Genomic DNA, 20,244 nt, shown 5'->3' with positions numbered 1-20,244 from the left:
TATAGTTTAAGGTTTGGGATTAAAATTTTAAAATTTAAATTTTTTAGGGTTATATATATATATGACATATTATTGTTGAGCTAAGTAATATTACTCTCAAAGAATATTTCATTTATTATTAAATGTGCTCAAATAATATTAATAATAATTATTATTTTTTTTCTAAAATTAATTTATATTGATTATATAAATTATTTTTAATTATTTAACTCTGTTAGATATTAAATTCATATTAATTAAATTTTCTAAATATTAATTAAATTTTTTGAAAATTAAAAAATAATTTTTTTTTTTAATTTTCTATTTAAAAATAAAACTTCATATTTTTATTTTCTTAAAAAAATTTTCAAAAAACTGTCACAAAATTTCAGAAGTGAAATGGATAAGGACACAAGGTAAGGTGCCCTTTTCAAGTTAGCACTTAGCAGCTGTGGGGAGGGAAGGAAAATTCTTGAGAATGGCACGCTTAGCTTCGCTCGGGAGCTCTTTCCTAGGGAGTCGGCAACACCTTTCGGCATCAGCGGCAGCGAGGCCAAATTTAACTTCAGAGCCAAGGTTTGTAAGGATCGAAGCCAAAGTCAGAACCAGACGTGAAGACTGGATTGCACGCCATGTTCCCATCAGAAAGAAGGTGCTGTATTCATTTCTCTTTCCTTTTAAGAGGCCAAATTGGGTGTAGTAATTTTCAATTTTTTCAGAAAGTGAATAACTTTGTCATCGGGTTTGCTTTATAATGTCTCTGACATTGTGTATTCATGTATCGTCACACTACAGAGAGCTTGATTACTTGTTCATTCTCAATGTATGCATTCTGTTGCTTGTCTTGTCTTGTCCTTCTCATATTTATGATCCGGAAATTAACAGATTTGGTAGAATTACAATTCAAAATCTTAGTAAGATCTGAAAAGATTTTTTTCTAATTTGAGTATAAAAAATATTCTTCAATAAGATAAATGAATATTTTCAATATAAAATAAAACTCTTATTTTCGTGTTATTTCTAAATTGAGTGGGACTCCTAATCGGATTATGATTGAGAGAATTAACACTATAAATAGGTAAATGGTAAAAAAAGTTATTTAGTTTTTAACTCATAGAGTGAGGCTGTTGCCCATTGTAAAGAGGGGCCTTACCAATTGTTGAGAATTTGGCTCTGCCCATTGATGAGGGACACTTGCCTATTGCAGTGCAGAGAGACTTCGGCCTAAGGTGGAGTAAGGACATAGAATTCAAGAGGAATGGATTCTTGTCCATTGGTGAGAGGGCTCTTGCTCATATAGTTGAAGACACCCTTTGTGGTGTAGTATTGTAATAGTAAATATATTGGATAATGTCTTGAGAAGACTGAGAGAGACTAACTATTATATTTACTATGAGCAGTTTGATGTTGTATGGGTTCTCTTGGGTGTAATTGGGTTGATGGGTAATATAGCTATGAGTTTATAATGATGATTTATTTATTATTCATAGTGGAATGGCATACCCGTGGATGTAGCCCTATATTGAGAGGGTGAACTACGTAAATATTGGTGTTTTGTGTGTTTACTTTATTTCTTTGCAACGCTTCCGCAGTGCACAACAAGATTCACTCATGAAGTTTAAGCTTTTACACTAGTTTTTGTTTCGATTGCCCGAGCTCTTGGGGTTGTGGTGGGTTGAACATAATTTACAAGGAATAAACCCTGAGCTGGAAGGGTGGTGCTTGGAATTCAGGTTTTTGGGTAATGCATTACCGATTTAAAGCCTTTTAGGCATAACATGATTGCTAATTCAAGAGTTTATAGGCATGACATTATCAATAGGAAGAATTCTTTACCCTATGAATTGTGATTAGGATTACCAGTGTCCCGAATGAATTTGCTTTTTTCCCTTTTGGATGGAGGAAGTGCATTGAACCGAAGTGCAGTCCTGTCTCTTGCTGCTAAAGTGGGATATTCAAGCCATCTCATTCATATTCAAAATTGGTGCTGATCTACTCATACCATCTTAAAGCAAAACTTGGGACTTGGTCACTTGCCTTTTCTGTTTATAGCATAAAAAAAACTCTAGAGTTGACATCTTGGACCTAACTCAGAATGTGATTATAATTAGAGGGCAAAATAGTTGCAAGATCATAGGGTTCATCCAGTTCCCTTGTGATTTCTATGGTGTGTGCATGCAAATTGCTGGTCTTGACTTTAAGTAATGCAATGTACCTGCCTTTGCAAACTCTTATTCTCTCACGTTGAAGGAACTCTAGAGAGGCCAAGGTTGTGAGTCTTCCGTTCCAACAAGCATCTCTATGTCCAAGTGATTGATGACTCAAAGATGCACACATTGGCTTTAGCTTCAACAATGCAGAAACCTGTATCTGATGAGTTTGATTATAGTTCTGGTCCTACCCTAGTAAGTTTGTAAATAAAAGTTAAAAATCTCCTTGACCAATTTAGTTGCTAACTGGGATTGCCTAATGCTAAGATTGTGGCAGTATAGTTATGTTGACCACATAATAGATAGTTTGAGCATAGCCACTTACGACCCAAACCAAGGTTATTGTAGCCTGGGTTGGGTTCAATTGGAGATTGAGATTATTGGCTTAGGCTCTATGTGTAACACAATTTAAAAATCTTCACTGGTATTGCCGCAAGGGTTTCGCGGTCACTAGACGATTCTCACTGAAGTGAAAAAAGTGAGGAGTCGCCACTTTGATTTTAAGAGAAATTAAAGAAAATCATTTGTAAAAAAAAAAATTAAAGTTTACAAAAACCACTTCTAAAATAGAGATTCTAGGTTCGGGGTCCATGCACAGGTGGGGAAGGTGTTAAGCACCCCACCTCGTACCTCAAATAGGATAAACAGATTTAACGATGTGCTCTTTATAATTTAAAATCGATAATTTTTGGGGTTAGAATTATGATGTTGGTCCCTGTTATTGATAAAATGAATGTTTAATAATTTGCATCTTAGGTTTCCCCAGAGCACGAGTATATGGGATGACCCTACAGTGAATTGATATTGTATTTGTTTAATCAGTTATGTATTTATTAAATTCCTCTCTCCTCGAATTAGGAATCTAATTCTGAAGAGGTATTATTTGGTCCCTAAAGACTCATAATGAGTGAGGAGGACTCTCGGCTCACATATTATGTATCTCATTATTGGCATTTAAATAACCGAGGGTGCAGTGTGTGTAATGGATATACAAGAACTGATATGGGTATAGATTTTCATTCCTTTTAATTAGGACTTTAATTCAAACGGGATGTGTTAATTAAGACTTGGAGAATTCCCTTTATTAATGAGGACTCTCAGTTAATAGAGGGAGATCCCATCATCGGCATAATTATCCATAAAATCTTTACCTATATCGTTTCCTATTAACTTGTTTAATATTTCTTAATAATGGTATTTCATTTGACTAAACAGAACTAAAGGGAGGACTCTCCCCTTAGCAATATAAGTATGAGGACCTTGAGAAGGACTCTCCATCAGGTCTCATTATAATGTTCAGGGTTCTAGGAAGGACTCTCCGGCGAACCAATTATCAGAACATGTGATTTTTTTAATAGAAATGCTGGGGCTACGAAGGAAAGGATTATTTCCCGATCTCCCCAATTTTATACAAAAATAATTTTATTAGAAGTGTAACTATGGGAATCTAGGAAAGGACTCTTTCCCGATCCTCCTAATTTAATGCCAGAGAATTTTTAAAAGGTACGAGAATTTCAAGAAAGGACTCTCTCTCGATCTCCCCTAACTTTGTACCAAATAATTTTTGCTAGATAAAAACTACTAGAACCCGAGGAAAGGACTTTCTTCCGATCCCTTGACTTTATACCGCTGATTTGAGAACTATAGGGATCTCAGGAAAGGACTCTCTCTCGATCCCTCTATTTAGAAAAGTGAATTTTGAACATCATGTATTTCAAGCTGAACTCCTTCTCGATCTCCTTCTAAGGAGCCAAAGTATTGTATCGTTCGCGTAATTTTCTCGATCTCTTTACTATCTGAACTCTCTTGATTTCTGATCTCAAAACTTATGATTTGATCTTGTACCGGCTTCTAACATCGTAATTTATGAATTCATTTCTGTTTTCGATCTCGTAGCTTATTTGCACTAGTTCGTATCGATTTTCGGCCTCCCGCTAATTACTCGAATCCTTTCACATCTGTCCAAACTACCTCTACTCACCCTAATTATTTTCCCCTTTAACCAGATCGAAACTCTTAATGTCAACACTCCCACCCTTACTTCTTACAATACTTATGAAATCTCAATAACTTTTATATCACCCAAACTTTATTCAAGTACTAAAAAAAGATAAAAATAAGGATAAAAATAAAAATTCTTTGAGATGATGTAGACGTCACAATAGAAAGCTAACGGTGATATTTGTGAGACAAATTAAACTAATGCTATCCTATCTTGAAGGTTCGGTATGACATGGTATCCTAAAGTTCTTACATCATGAATACAGGTTATTTATATTTGGAGAATGAAGGATTAAAATGCTTACTTATGAAGAGCTGAAGTGATGGAAGAGTCAATACTAATGCCCCGTAAAGTTGGAACTGCTAGAGTTGGGATGACTTGATCTATTGGAAATGATGAGAGCAAGGTCTTGATGACAATCTGAGATTGGACCTTTAAGTTGGTGTATGAGTACTTAATATATGAAATTGCTATATTAGTAGCTCTGATGATAAGATCCTTTAGAAAACCTGTTTCTAAAGTCTCTAGAAAACTTAAGGGCTTCCCCAAAATGAAAGCAACAAGGCTACAACAATATTTAAATTTAGAGTTTTCTCTTGGCACTGTGATCCCTCCTCTATAGTATTGCATACAGGTATTTATAGGAAATGGGTACTCCAAATAGAGGGTCAGGATTTCAGTAGGAAGAGATGAAAGGTCTGGATTTAAAAGGACACGACCGATGTCTCAGGATTAAAGAGAATCAGAATTGAAGGTTGTGACATAGTTTAGAAATTCTACCCTTTCATTCTTTATATCTAACTGTTAGGAGTCTTGCCTTACAAAATTGATCTAAGGGCTGGGAGTGAAAAGTGTCAAATTAGTTATTCTCTTTTAATCTGAAGGTCCCAAACTCATCCTTACAAGTGAGATCAATGGTGTGAATTGAGGTGTACCAGGATGCTTTAACCTTTTAGGATCCAATGGTTCAGGTTCATCATTACAAATGGGATGGATGGTGGGGATTAGATCTTACCCCAAATGCTTTAACCAACTCAGATCTGACGGTGGGGAATGGGCTAAGGGTTATGATCGACAGTGATTTGATTCCCAAGCCTCCCGATCTCTATAGGCTTACCCTTCGGTCCACCCAATCCCTCATTATAGTTCTGAGACCCCTCATTCTGATCTCTCTCTCTATGTCCGATCTCCTCTCGCTTCTGATCTCTTCTCATCTCTTCTTTGTATCTGACCCGTATCAACGAACTTTTAATAATGAAGCATTAAATTTTGTCAATTACCGATGAGCCGCTTCGAGTTCTGCACGCAATAAATGCCAAGGCCCTTTATATATTAGGCAAAATTTCATCATTCTCACACTCACACTTCCTTCTCCAGTGAATTTCTAATGTTCTCCCTTTCTGATCCTTATCTTTCCGGTGAAAATTCTTATCATGACAATCGCCTTGATCTTTTCCCAATTGTCTTCTTTGCCCATCACCTGAAAATGGATGGTGCAGGCAATTAGAAAATTATGAGAGCATCGTCTGATGATGGCGAGAGAACCAGACTAATTTACCAATCAGGGACCAAAATGATTACTGTACCGATCTCTAATTGGTTTACTGGTATGCTTTACAGATCGATCTCGAACAATGGGACTGCTAATTTCAATCTTGATGTTGGTGACCACCTCTTGAAGTTCATTTGGCTCCTAACCATCTCAGGGGTCCCAACTGTTGCTCGGTTCTGGTTGATGACATCGACGATGACCCTGAGCTTCTCATAGTTTTTACCATAGTTGACGAGAGCTACCCTCCCGATCTCCACGTATCTTTCGAATGACCCCTTCAGATCGAGAGAAGTCTGTATTGCAGGAACAAGACAGGTAGAATATAGGGTAGAATAGGTGATCTATCTAATTATCGATCTTAAGAGGCCGCCCGGATGATGTAATATGATCTTTTGAAAATGAAATGTACTTTTACTTATTAAAATCGGCTTCATTTATTCTATTTTTATTTTATCATCGTATTGAGTATTTTTCGATCTCTAATGATCGTGTCCGATCTGATCTTTTATCGAATCCCTAATTCCACCGATCTCTCTTGTTCGAGCTCTATTACTATCTGCTCTATGGTCATACTCTGGAACCAACGTCACATGTTCGATCTCCTTGCCATACTTCTGGAATTTTCCTTTAATGCAAAATTGAGATGACTGGGTTTTCGCTAATCGATGCTTCACCTAAGGCTTCAAGAACATTTAATGCTCGGACGAGTATAAATAGGAGGAGGGGGAGGGTAGCCATTCAAGGATTTTCTTAAGTTCTTGATTTCTTCGGCGCCGATTTATAATCAGGTAGTAATTTTAATCTTTTTTCGGTCATTTTGTCTTTGTTACCTGAAAATGAGTGGCACTAACGATTAGAGAGTTGTAAGCCTGCTTTCCGTTCACATTTCTTGGTCTTCTAATGAAGGTGATTAAGCTGAACCGAGTAGGCGACCCGAAACCGTTAGGGCTATCATTCTGACCACTAGTCATCCTATAGGGCCAAACCAGCAATAAGCCTCAATAATAAGGAGAGAGCCTCCCATGGTAGATGAGCTCACTTCAGTTCTGGGGATGTCCGATCTCGAGTTAATAAGTCAGGAGTTCAACCTTCCACCCGACTCCTTCTAACTCATTCGATGTCATAGGGACTTTCGCACCAATCACTACTTTGACAAAGTTGATATGATTGTGCTATACGAGGAGTAGTTGCGGACTGCAGTTTCCTCTGGGATCATTTTATAAGGACATCTTGAAGTACACCCGGTTTGCGTCGCCTAGGTGCATCCTAACTTCTGGCGAACCGTGGTGGCTTTCAGAGAATTATGCCAAGCTAAAGGACTCGAACCCACGGCGAAGGTCTTAACCAAATTGCACAGGATTGTTTAATGGAAAGACGATGAGTTCTAGTTCTTTTTGGCAAAACCACGCTGTCGGTTGTTCACCGATCTCCTGTCTTCACTCAAAAATTGGAAAGATTGATTCTTCGTACTTCAAAGTAAAGACCCCCGTGGCTTTGAGGGGATTCCTTGAAGTTAGAATTATTTGGCTGAGAAGCCGAAAAGAAGAGTTGTGTAATACCCTCCCGGTAACTACTCCGTACATCCTATTGTTCCGGTGACCAGTGTCGGTCCGGATAGCTAGAATGTCCGGAAAAATATTTAAACTAAAGTGAGGAACCATAATTAATTCAAATATTGATAAGAAAAATTTAGTAAAAATTTTAAAAATAAAATACAAACAAGTTAAACGAGCCGGTGCCCTAGCGATGGGTAACCCAGAGGGAAGTTGCGGTTCTCGCAACTAGGAGCCCTAGACCCGAGAGAAAATTCATAAAATAATTTTTGGGACTCCAGAGAAGGGTTATTGAGGTTCCCATGGCATTAGAGTGCCAAGAAAATACCTAGAAAATTTTTTCAATCGGTACAGACAATTTTGACCCGTTAAGCCAAACGGAGGGCATTTTGGTCATTTCGCCTTCAGAGGTGATTTTTGGCCGACTTGTCCAGTTGAGTAAATAATTAATATGACATAAAATATGAATAAACATTACTAAAAATTGAATTGAAATTAAGTAGAAAAGAAAAGAAAAGAAAAATGAAAAAAATGGGACTTTTGACATCACATGGTGTCATTAAAATTTCTCTCCACCAATGACAATCAAGTAATTTCATTAAAAAGGGAAAATGAGGCAAAATTGAAACAAAAAAAAATATGTTCTTCTTCCTTCATCAATCGGCAGCTTCTCTCTCCCTCTCTCAACCTCCATTAAACCTCACTTCCCAAGCTTGATTCTTACTTTGTTTCACCACAAAACCCTAACCTCTCTTCATTAAAATTTTACCCCACACCTTAAACAACCTTTTGGCAGCCAAGAAAAGGAAAGGAAGTGAAGTTTTGAGCTTAGAAAAAATCTGCCTATAAGAGGTTAGTGCACCTATCTATTTAAAACTCTTATTTTCTATGTTAGGAACTTGAAATCAACAAGAATTTGTAACTTAAATGAACAAAAATTATGTGTATAAATACCATGGATTCCGGCAGCCCTATTGAAGGAATAGGAATGAGTGTTTTGTTGGACTTAGAGTAGACTAGAAATGATGTTTAAGGTACATATACACATGTATAATGAATGGGTGTGCTAACTAAGGTAAATGGGTGTAAACCTTGAAATTGAGCTAGGGTTTAGGAGTGAAAAATTTGATTTGGCTTATGAAATTGTTAAAGAACATTTTAATGGTCAATTAGTGACCATTTGAGGAAATTTGACCATAATTGGGATTGAAATATAGCATGGCAAAGTGAATGAGTATGCTACCTAGAGAGTGCAGCATGGTGGCTGTGATTCCAGCCTACTTAGACAGCCATAACTTTGGCTGTGTAGGTCCAATTGGTGTTTGGCCAATTGGACATGAAACTAGGCTTATAATGGCACATTTTTGCTGAAGAAACCATGCCCAAAAGACCAAAGCAAGAGGACCAAAAGTTGGCCCCAATCTGGATACCACAAAGACTGCAGAAATGACCAAATGAACAGTAACTGTTCATTTGGCCATAACTCACTGTAGATATGGTCAATTGACCTGAAATGTTTACAGCAACAAGTTAAGACATAGATAAACAACTTTCATGAAGAAACCTACCCCAAATTATGACTAAAACCTAACCCAAATGGCGATCACGATCCTTTGTTTATGGTAATAGATTTGGTAATTCTGCAGTTTTTCCAATCCGGCCAGCTGTGGTTTTTGGACCATATCTAGAGCTACAAAACTCTAAATGGAGTGATTCAAAAAAAGAAATTCAACTAGACAAAATAAGGAGCAACTTTTATGTTTACCAATTCCTCAAATTTCTACTGTAACAGTCCCTAATGGAACAGTAAAGTTATGGTACAAAATCTGAAAATTCTGCTCCTTTGGTATTAATGCTTAATGCCAACAAGTTTTAAATGCAAAATGTGGTATGTTGGGAGTGCCAAAACCAATGTACCTATTTTCTACCTAAAAGTCAACATTTTTGTTGACCAATGAGGTGAATAGTGATACAAAAACTTGAAATTCACAAATTGAAGAATTTAAAAGTTTCAAATGCCCTAGTATACCTAACAAGATTGGTTTGGATAGTTTGGCATGCTAATAGGGTTCAGTTAGCAGTACTGCACATGGCAATATGCCATTCTGTGATTTTATGGCTTTTAGCCATTCTGACCTTGTATTGAGATTTGGCCTTGTGCCTGATGTATTTACAACTTGTTAGCTGTTTTGTTGCACACCGGGAGATGCATATGTGACCGATGGTGTGACGGCCGGAGGTACTTGATACCCAGTGCCAGTTTACCCATTTATCTAGCCTAGTCGTCTAGTGTAGGTTACTTGGGCAACCAAACGAATGAAAGGGGACAAAGTTAATGATACACAAATTCAAAACAAATAAAACATATACATTCACTACATATTTATTTCTTGCTATTTCTTTTATTTTATTATTGCACCACTAAGCATTATTGCTTAGCGCGTTGCTTTGCCACTGTAGGTTACGGAGATACGATCGTGAGCCAGTGAGCCAGATGGGTGAGTCCATCTGTAGTTACGCACAATGTCGTGTCACCTCAACCTGGTGCATTGGTAGGACACTAGGTGTCATTTTGTCATTTTGTAACTAAATTTTTATTTTCTCATATGTATTTAGAATTATGTAATGTATTTGGATGTTCATGTAAATTATGAAAATTGTATTTGTGAATGGAAAAGTAAATATCTATTTGTGAGTTATACTTGATTATCACATGTGATGGATGATTGAGAACTGAAATTGAGAAATGTTATTGAGATTTTGATATTGGAGTTTAAGATGATGAGATATGAATATTGGAAGTGTTTTTCACAGGTTCCGAAGAACTGTTTTCTCCATTTTTAGCGATTTTCTTTAAAATTTTCGGAACCTCAAATAAATAATAATTTTGATAAATGGCTTAAATAAATTATATTTCATAACTAAATCCAAAACTATGACAACAATTAATTAAGGTAAAAATAGAGTGTGCCGGTACACCGTGTGACATTACTTACTCGGATATACTGTACACGGGTATGGGGTGTCACAAGTTGTGTTGACTGATGTTGAGAGCACCATGGTAAAGGAGCTCAAGAGCTAGGCGAACTCTTGCAAATATTCGTGCTTGGATGTGATCATGGCCTAACTCAAGTGGTGGTTGATGAGTGTGATCGCTCATGAGAACATCCAGCTGTAACTCTTTCATCTGGGTCCCAGGATGGGTAAAACCTGAATCTTTAATCTCTTAGTCCCTGGCGATCTCACTAATCTTATTTTTCTGTGTGGGTATGGCTGTAAATGAGGTAGCAAAAGAAGCTCAAAAGCGGAATAAAGAGCTCAGCAGGAAGGTATTAGAAATGAAGAGATCTAAAGCTTAGAAGAGAGCCCGAACTAAAGAGACGAGCTCGGAGGTTCAAATCCAAGATTAACCGATCCCAGAGGTGCAAATCCTTACCGTGGAGCTTCCTGCCCGATCTGAAACTCCTCCCCAACCTATGATCACTTTGGCTTCAGAGGGCGGATCCTTAAGGCAGGGAGCTTTATCTAGATGACCTCTTTCACAAGCTGTTAGAATACAACTCCAATCATTGGAGAAAAATAAATCGGTGCAGGGCAATCTTGATTTGCCAAAAGTATTGAGCGCCACGATCTGTTTCCTTGAGGATCAGACCTGAATGGGCCCTGAAAGTATTGATGATCTTCTCAGCCTTTTAATGAGCTTGAGCTCAAAAGTAATGGTGACCCAGAAAGCGGTCAGAGAGAAGGTTTATCTTATGAAGAGGGAGATGTTGAGGATGTCTCAAGATGTGGTGTCAATGCAGAACCAAATCTCTACCGTGAATGCTCAGATCATCTAGCTGGAAGAACAAACAAAGTCTTATGAAGAGAAGGCAGCTCAGCTGGAAAAGGAGCTTGACGATGTCCGGGTTAAGTTCTCCGAAAAGATTCAAGTGAAGGATAAGGAGGCTCTGATGAAAGAAGTTGGGGCTTATGTGAAAGCTCATAGTGATCTCCTTGCCAAGCTCATCAAACGTTATCCCAACAAGGACTTCGCCTGGCTCAAGGAACTACTTTTGGGTGCTGAATATGACACCCCTCACCCGACTACAGTGTAACCGAGCGAGGTGTGCTACATTCGGTGCCGGAGCACCCTAACTTATCTTACTTTATTTCTTTAAAAATTTTATTCTCGTTATATTTAATATTGATTATTTTTCGACAGAGAAACTAACGGAGTTTCCCCTATTTTATTATCGTTTGACGTATTTTACTATTCACCTGCTTGAAATTTTCAATAATATTTTACAATAAAAATATCATTCATGCTCATCATATTCATCTCACTTTTAATTCTTGTAATTCACATACTCATTTGTACAATTTCATTCATACTCAGTTCATAAGTAAACATTCTCAAATTACATAAGCAAAATTTTCTAATTTCCTTAATTTAGATAATTTATAAAATAATTATATAATTTCATAATTTACATGATCTACAAATTAATTATAGTTTCATAATCTATATTTTAGCATATAATTTATAGTTTATACTACAAATAATAACTAATTATAATGTATAAAATACATAATATGATCTATATGGGCCCTATCTACATGCATTGCTGAGGAGGTGACAACCTTGAACACTCTGCAGATCAGAACTCCAAAATCTCTGTTGGTATTTGCTGGGCTTTAACTTCAGTACCTGCGCGAGAAAACAAATCCATTGCACTAAGCATTGCTGCTTAGTGGTGCAATAATATAGCAAGAAAATAATATACAAATAAAGGTAGAAATAAACATAATTAATTTAGTTTCTACTATTAACTGTCTTCTATCTTGCCATGTTCTTCTTAGGAGGTGCTCAGTTCAGAAGTTTGCATTAATAATGTACTAGATACGAATAATATAAAATTTAAACTTATGCTTACATTCTTATGTAAGTCACATTTGTAATGTTATTTAAGTTATAATTCTTCTACTAGTCTTTTTATCACTTCCTTGATATTTTCCAAGTTGTTTACAATCATTTCATAATATTTAAAATTTTTAGAACTAATTTAATTTACTTTAGACCCTTCTAAGAAACAAAATTTTGGAGCTAATCTAATTTATTTCAAAACTTCTTACTTATTTATTTGCTTTGTAGCATTTTTAATTGCAAATTTTCGTAACTTATTTTAATAAATTAGACTGCCAAAGTAACCTACGACAGGCTGACTAAACTGGATAACGGGTCGTTGGCACTGGACATTGCGGTGCCTCGGGCCGTCATACCATGGGACGCAAAACGTCAACCACGTATGCAATCAGTATGGCTGAAAAGCCATGATATCACATAATCGGGCATAAAAGCCATGAGTACGGGCATAAAGCCATGAATACGGGCATAAAGCCATGAATACAAGCATAAAGCCTTTCACAGTACTGCTATAACAATGCCCTATTGGCATGCTAAACTATCCAATCTGACACACATGTCTAGGCAATACAAGGGCACATAATATCATTAAATATTAATATATTATGTTTTATGACTTCATTATTACATAATAATTTTCAATTATAATGTATACATTCATTTGATCATTTATATGATCACAATTCATATCAATTATCTTTTTATACTATTGTACTCAAAGTACTTTTCCTTTCTACAATAATGAGAACTAATGTCTCATTCATGCATTAATATGGTTCATGTATTCATTCATTATGTTATTCATATTGATCACAATTCTAAATAATTGTTCACATGTACCATTGTATTCAAAACATTTTTCCTTTCTCTCTTCATGGGAACTTAAATATCAAATGGCACTTTTATCTCATTTATACATTCAACAATCCATTCATGTAAAGAACATTTCATACTTTAAGTTGTTTTGCTAATATATTATGAATTCCACTGGTGTTGGGAGTATAAATCTCAATTACCTATTCCAAGTAATCCATGAACATTTTATGGATTCCAAATTTCATGCCTTAATTTCCTCTACCAATTTAGTTCTTACACTTTGTGTCTTTGTATTACTATTCACCTTACTATTCACTCAAATTGTTGACTTTTTAATACATAATGAATTTATTGAACCTAAGTTCACCAAGATACCACATTTTGCATTCTAAAGTTGTTGGTATTGGTTGCCAATACCATTTCAAAGCTTAGTGTTAGTTATTCACAATTTTCAGATTTCATGGTATTGGTTGCCAATACCATTTCAAGACTTAGTGTTAGTTATTTACAATTTTCAGATTTCAAGCACTAAGTTTACTGTTTCATTAGTCATTTGTACAATAGAAATTTGACAAAATTGTTTTCACGAAAGTTGTTCCTTATTGTGGCTAGTTACATTTCTTTTTTTGAATCACTCCATTTGGAGTTTTGTAGCTCAAGTTATGGTCATTTTACCATAACTGGCCGGATTGACCTGTACCCAAAATTTTTGGGCAATTTGGTTCTGCTAGATTTGGTGACCTAAGTTTGGTTAGCAATTTGACTAGGTTATGGTCAGAATTTGGATTTGTGTTCTTCATGAAAGTTGTTGGGCTATGTCTCAGCTATCTGCTGATAAAATTTCAGGTCAATTAGACCTTTCTACACTGAGTTATGACCAAATGAATAAACACTGTTTATTTAGTGATTTGCCCAGGCAGAATGTAAGTCACCCGGATTAGGGCAATTTTTAAGTCAACTTGGTTTAGTTTTCTGGGCAAGGTTTCTTCACTAAAATTGTACCATTATGTGTGTAGTTTCATTTCCAATTAGCCTTGCTCCAATTGAACCTATACAACTCCATTTATGGCTCAAACAATACATTGGACCAAAGGTCTAAATTTCTTGCATAAGAATCAACACTCCCAAATTCAATTCTCCCAACTCCACAAACTTCATTTGACATATTTGGCATTTCTAAGGGTCATTAAATCATCTTAACATCATCAAATTCCAAGCAATAATACAAAAACTAAGTTAGGTCAAAACCCTAACTTATAATTTCAATCTCAATTATACATCCATGCAATTTGATTTCTAATGCCTTAAACTTCATTAATCATCTTTACTAACTAAAACAAAATCATCAAAACCATCAAATTCATTTACTTCCTAGGGCTGCCACAAATTGAAACTTCAACATATTCCAAGTTTTCTTTTCTTTTCATGCCATTTCAACTTAATCAAGCAAGCTTTTCATGCTTAGGAAAGATAAAGGGTATGGTTAGTGCACTAAACTCTTTGGAGCTTCACTTCTAAGCTTGGTAAACCTCACTTTTTCTTCTTCTAATTGCTGCTCTAAGCTTGCTCTAGTGGTAATGACAAGTTTTTGTGAAGGGAAGATGGGCTTTTGAGGTGATTTGGTAGGTGAGATGAAGCTTGGGTGAAGTTTGTTAATGGTGGAAGAGAGGGAGAGGGTGTGTTACGGCTGGAATGAGGAAGAAGTGAGCAGAATTCCTTTTGATTTTTCAGCCCATTTAACTCCTTTAATTGGGTTTATAATGAGGTGTTAAAATATAATTGGGTGGGAGTGCTTTAGTGACATCATGTGATGTCATAATTCCCAATTTCTTTTATTTTTCTTTCCTTTTCTTTTCTACTCATTTTCAATTAAATTTTTAGCAATATTTATTCATATTTTATGTCATAATAATTATTTATTTAACCTAACAAGTCGGTCAAAAATAATCTCTGAAGACGAAATGACAAAAATGCCCTCTGTTTGGCTTAACAGACTAAAATTGTCTGTACCAATTGAAAATTTTTTTCTAAGCATTTTCTTGGCATTCTAATGCCATAGAAACCTAAATGACTCTTTTCTAGAGTCTCAAAAATTATTTCACAAATTTTCTCCCGGGTTTAGGGCTTCTAGTTTCGAAGACCGCAACTTCCTACTGGGTTACCCATCGCTAGGGCACTGGCTCATTTAACTTGGTTGTATTTTATTTCTAAAATTTTTTCTACATTTTTCTTGTTAATATTTGAGTTAATTATAGTTCCTCACTTTAGTTTAAATATTTTTCCAGATGTTCTAACTGTCCGGACCGACACCGGTCACCGGGACAGTAGAATGTACGGAATGGTTACAGTGAGGGTGTTACACTGAAGCCAAGAGTGAGAGCGAACAAGAGAGAGAGGAGGGAGTAAATGTTAAAGATGTAACTGAAGAGCAGGCTAGGGAAGATCCTCCTGCGGGATGACTTGTGTATTTTATTTCTTGGAATGAATTTTAAAGTTTTTTTTTTTGTTTGTGATCAAATCTTGGTAAGATTGGAAAATATTAAACTAAGTATGGATGAGTATTGAATCAACTCCCACTTGATCGGATAAGCTCGGACACAGAACTTAAGATCGGTTATTAATCATGAAACATGACTGTTTAAAGGGATCGGATAAATTTAATCGCAAGTGCGAGATCAGAAAGCCTTGTGACCGAAAATCGATTAAAACTTAGATGTATATAAAAATGATTTGAGAATAGGTCTTAGTCTGAATTTGATAAGTTCGGGACCGCTCATTTAAAGATCGATTAAAACATTAACTTGGTTAAACACTTGAACAATTCGAGCGTGGTAACTGATCACAATACGTCCCAGAATTGGGGATCTTGAACATGAAGAGATCGGAAAACAAAAATACAAAATCAGATGGTCTGAAGATTAATCAAAACAGGTCAGGGAGATCGGAAAACACTTGGTTTGAGCGTTCTTTGAAGCTTATTATTTATCTGGGAGGTTATTAGCTCAAAGAAAATGACCTGGGGTCTGATAACTGGTTGAGATTGGTCAAACGCTTATTAGAGAGATCAACATAATTGCAATTATTTGAACTATGAATTTGAAGTCGACCAAAATATGGTGTCTACAGGTATCCTTTTTTTTTACTAAATTTCATATTGTGGAGTGTGATGTTCAGCAATATTCCTCAATTATTGCAAACTTTTTCACCAGAAGTAGCAAAAAAAGTGGGTGAAGTCATAGCAAAATCCTGTCTAGAGAAAGGGATAACTAAAGTGGCCTTTGATCGAGGTGGACACCCATATCATGGACGTATACAAGCTCTTGCTGATGCAGCTCGGGAGCATGGCCTTCAATTCTAAGATGTAGTTGGTTAGTTCCTTCTGAACGCTTACTTCCTTTTGAGCAAAATTTGTGTTGGAAGATGCTCAATTTGTGGATGAGACTATTTGTTTGTTTGAAGTGCAAATGTGCAATATGGAAAGGCTTTCTGTTCTCTTAGTTAATACCTTTTGTTTGAATTTGAAAATAAATATTCAAATTCGATGTGATAATCAAAGTTGATGGTTAGAAACTCAGAATCCTCATTTAATTTGCACTACAAATCTTCTGTCTCCCATGGTCGCAGGCGCAATGGATAAGCAATAGTTGCTCGGTATGACTCCTTAGTACATAATGAGCTTGATTTCCGTAGAAAGAAAAGGTGGTTGCATGGGTAGGGTGGGTTAAATGATAAAATTTTGGTTTAGTTAAACATGAGATTGGTATGGCAGCAAATGACTCTGTGGAGTGGTCTTGAGAGGAGGAGAGAGGGTTGATCCATATTCCATTTCAATGGCTGAATTACCATTTTAGATCAGTGAAAAGTCACTTATAATTTCACCTTTAGCTAAGCACCGAGAGATGTGGTGGCAATTTTATTTTTTGCCTTGGAAAAATTGCCTTTGTTGCAAAATTGATCGAGAGATTTCTAGTTAATTCCTGTGTGGGTTGAAGGTTTGGATAGAACTCAACTATGCAAAGAAACATGCACTTGCCTACATGCATAAATTACACATATTTTGTACGTATGTCAGTTTGGCCAATAATACATAAATTCCCAAAATCCAGTTTGTCCATTAAGGCCATACGTACCTTCTATTGATATTAGCCGTAAGCATTGATTCTCACATTCGGGGTAGTACCTTGCAAAAGAATAGGCATCAAAATGATACTGCTGTACGTTTTCCCATTCCATGTCACAGTAAAATAGTGTGGTCCCCCCTACATTGACTGAAAAGTCCCAGCCAAATTCGCTTCCGTCTGGAATGTTCTGCTGGGCAAGATCATCATCTTTGGACTGGCAGTGTATTGTTTAGTTTTTCCCATTGCCTAATCTGTTCATGATACTTGTGTGTTTCTTGTCTGAAATTACCAGGTTGCAAAAGCAGGATACTTGGACAAACACAGGAATATACCTAATTCTCCCTGGGGTTTGCATATTAAATCACCAGTGGCTTGAACAATTCTGATTTTGCAATGGAGGAGCGGCTGGTATTGCTTTATGTATGCAAAGCAAGTTTGGCATTGCCTTGCACACAAGGCAAGGTTTTTCCTTAGTTTGCCGAGGCATTTATTATATAAAAATTATTATATTTTATAATTATTATTTTTTATATTAAATATTTAATTTTATTTTTTATTTAATTTTTTTTAATTTCTTTTTAAATATTTTAATTATTATCATCATCATCACAATTTTTATGGCTAACTAATTAAAAATATTAGATATGTTTCAATAATTTTATAAATTTTTTATTAATGATTCTTAAATTTTTAATTATTTTATTTAATTATAAAAATTTAAAAAATATATTTATTAAAATTAATAAAATAATTTAAAATTATACTCTAAAAGTAATTCCATGGAGTTAAATACTTTATCATCTCTCTCTTTTTTATATATTTAATAAATTTTAACTTACTTTAATGTTGTTTTATATTTATTTATCCTATTTTAATACGCATTTATTAAAAACATATTTTCAATTATATATATAGAGAATTATGGAAAAATAAAATAAAGTTTTATTTTCATAGTTATGATAAATAAGAAATATAAGTTATAAATTATTTAATTATTACAAATACACGAAAAGCTCAATTTAATTAGAGATATAAAAAAAATAAAAGTTAATTAAACTAATTTATTAATTATACTTAATAAATACGTTTGCTAATTTTATATATGTTTCATTTTCGCTTCTTGGCGAAGAGGTGATTAAGATTTTATAAAATGATAATTTTTAATTGAATTTATTGATGATAATTTTCTATTTTTTCTAAATAGTCGTAATATATTATTATTATATAATTTAAGTTTTTAAATATAATTCTTAATTAATTTGATTTTCTAAATTCAAATAATGAAAAAATATTAATTACAAAATATAATTATCATCCAATGATGAGATTTCTTAATTTTTAATTTGAAAACATCACTAACAGTAAAAGCAAAACTTTCGTTTACTTTAAAGGAAAATTAAAATCGTCTAGTGAAATATCTTTAAACATATTTATTATAATTAAATTTAGTATTTAATTAATGATGATTTGCTAAAGATGTTTAATTTTAAAATTTAATGAATATTATTATGGCTCTCTAATTATTGTCATAACTCTTTAAAATATCCGCTCCAAATTAGTCTAAGTATCAGAGAATATTTAAATTTTTATGAAAAATTAATGATTAAATTTTTTTTTAAATATGTCTAATTATTAAAGATAATATCTATCTACTAATAATCTGAAAGTAATCGTCAACTTACTTGGTTAAAATTTATTACTAACAGTTTTAATATTTTGAATAGTAACTTTAAAAATTTTTTAATAAAGAATAAGATTTTTTTAATTATTAATAATTGAACGACCTAATTAAATATATATGAATTCTCTCTATTATATATATATATATATATATATATATATATATATATATATATATATATATAGCATAGGCATTCCGGTAGTTAAGTAATTTTTCTAACAAAAATATGGATCTTAGCAAGCAACAATACAATTTATACTGTTGAAAAAAACAAGGGACTAGAGATATTGTTCGGTGTATGACTTGTTACCTATGTATATTTTTAATTGTTGAGCGGCAAGGTTCTGACATTGGGATTGTTGGAATTGTTGAATTCCTTTTGTTAATTTTAATTAATTATGTAGATAAAAATATTTATTAATTTAAAATTATTATTTTTATTGAATCATATATTTATAAAAATTATGTGATATATATAATAATATAATTATAAATTAAATATAAAAAAATAAAATAATAATAAGTTTTAAAAATAAAAATGGAGGAAGACGTTTAAAAATTAATAAAAAATGTAACGTGTGAATCAGGATTTACCCTTTATACATATATGTGTGTGTGAAAATATATTATATATACTTATAATTTCAACGTTTTTATAATTTAATTAATTTTTTAAATTTTTTAATATCATAAATAATATAAAGAGATTCCCACTCCTTTTAAATTTAATTTTAATTTTTTTTAGCCAATTAAATTTAATTATTTATAATTATAATTAATTTTAAATTACATAGCCCATTAAATTTAATCCTTAATTGTTATTACACTAAATTACTATGGGTATTTTTGAAAATCTCAATGTTGTCCCCTCCTTCATATATTTATATATTTTATAGATATAGATTATTATAGATAGATTATAAATTAATTATATTTGTTATTTTTTACTTATTAATTTCTTATTTTAGTTAATTACTTTTTTTTTTAAATTTTATATTTAACTAAAGTTATAAAATAAATAGGAATACAAATTTTAAATTTATATGAATTTTAAAATTAAGAATTATGAATTTATTTAAATATTAAATTAATTTAGATAATAAAAATATAATTATAATCAATTTGAAAAATGAAAGGCATTTTTGGCAAAACTAATGTTCTCTCTCCTCTGCTTCCCATATTTATATTCTAACTTTAAAATATCAATAAAAAATAATAATAATATTAAAATAATAATATTATTATCAAAATAAAATATCAATAAAAGTAACATAAAATTAAACTAACAATTATCATATGAAAATACAAGATAACATTAAATATTTATAATAAATCATATAATATTTTCACATTTTAAATTATAAAATAACAATAAATCAATAAAATTATTATAATTTAACAAGTTATTCATTTATTTCTAAGAT

At 33.5% G+C, this 20,244-nt stretch overlaps 1 pseudogene; it reads left to right on the top strand.

Moving 5' to 3' along the window:
- Positions 1 to 425: 425 nt before the first annotated feature.
- On the top strand, positions 426 to 16,504 carry LOC110638571 (50S ribosomal protein L18, chloroplastic-like; annotated as a pseudogene).
- The last annotated feature ends 3,740 nt before the right edge of the window (positions 16,505 to 20,244 follow it).

This window comes from Hevea brasiliensis, chromosome 9 (genome assembly GCF_030052815.1).
Source record: "Hevea brasiliensis isolate MT/VB/25A 57/8 chromosome 9, ASM3005281v1, whole genome shotgun sequence".
Lineage (NCBI taxonomy): Eukaryota > Viridiplantae > Streptophyta > Magnoliopsida > Malpighiales > Euphorbiaceae > Hevea > Hevea brasiliensis.
This window is presented reverse-complemented; position numbering and strand designations above follow the sequence as displayed.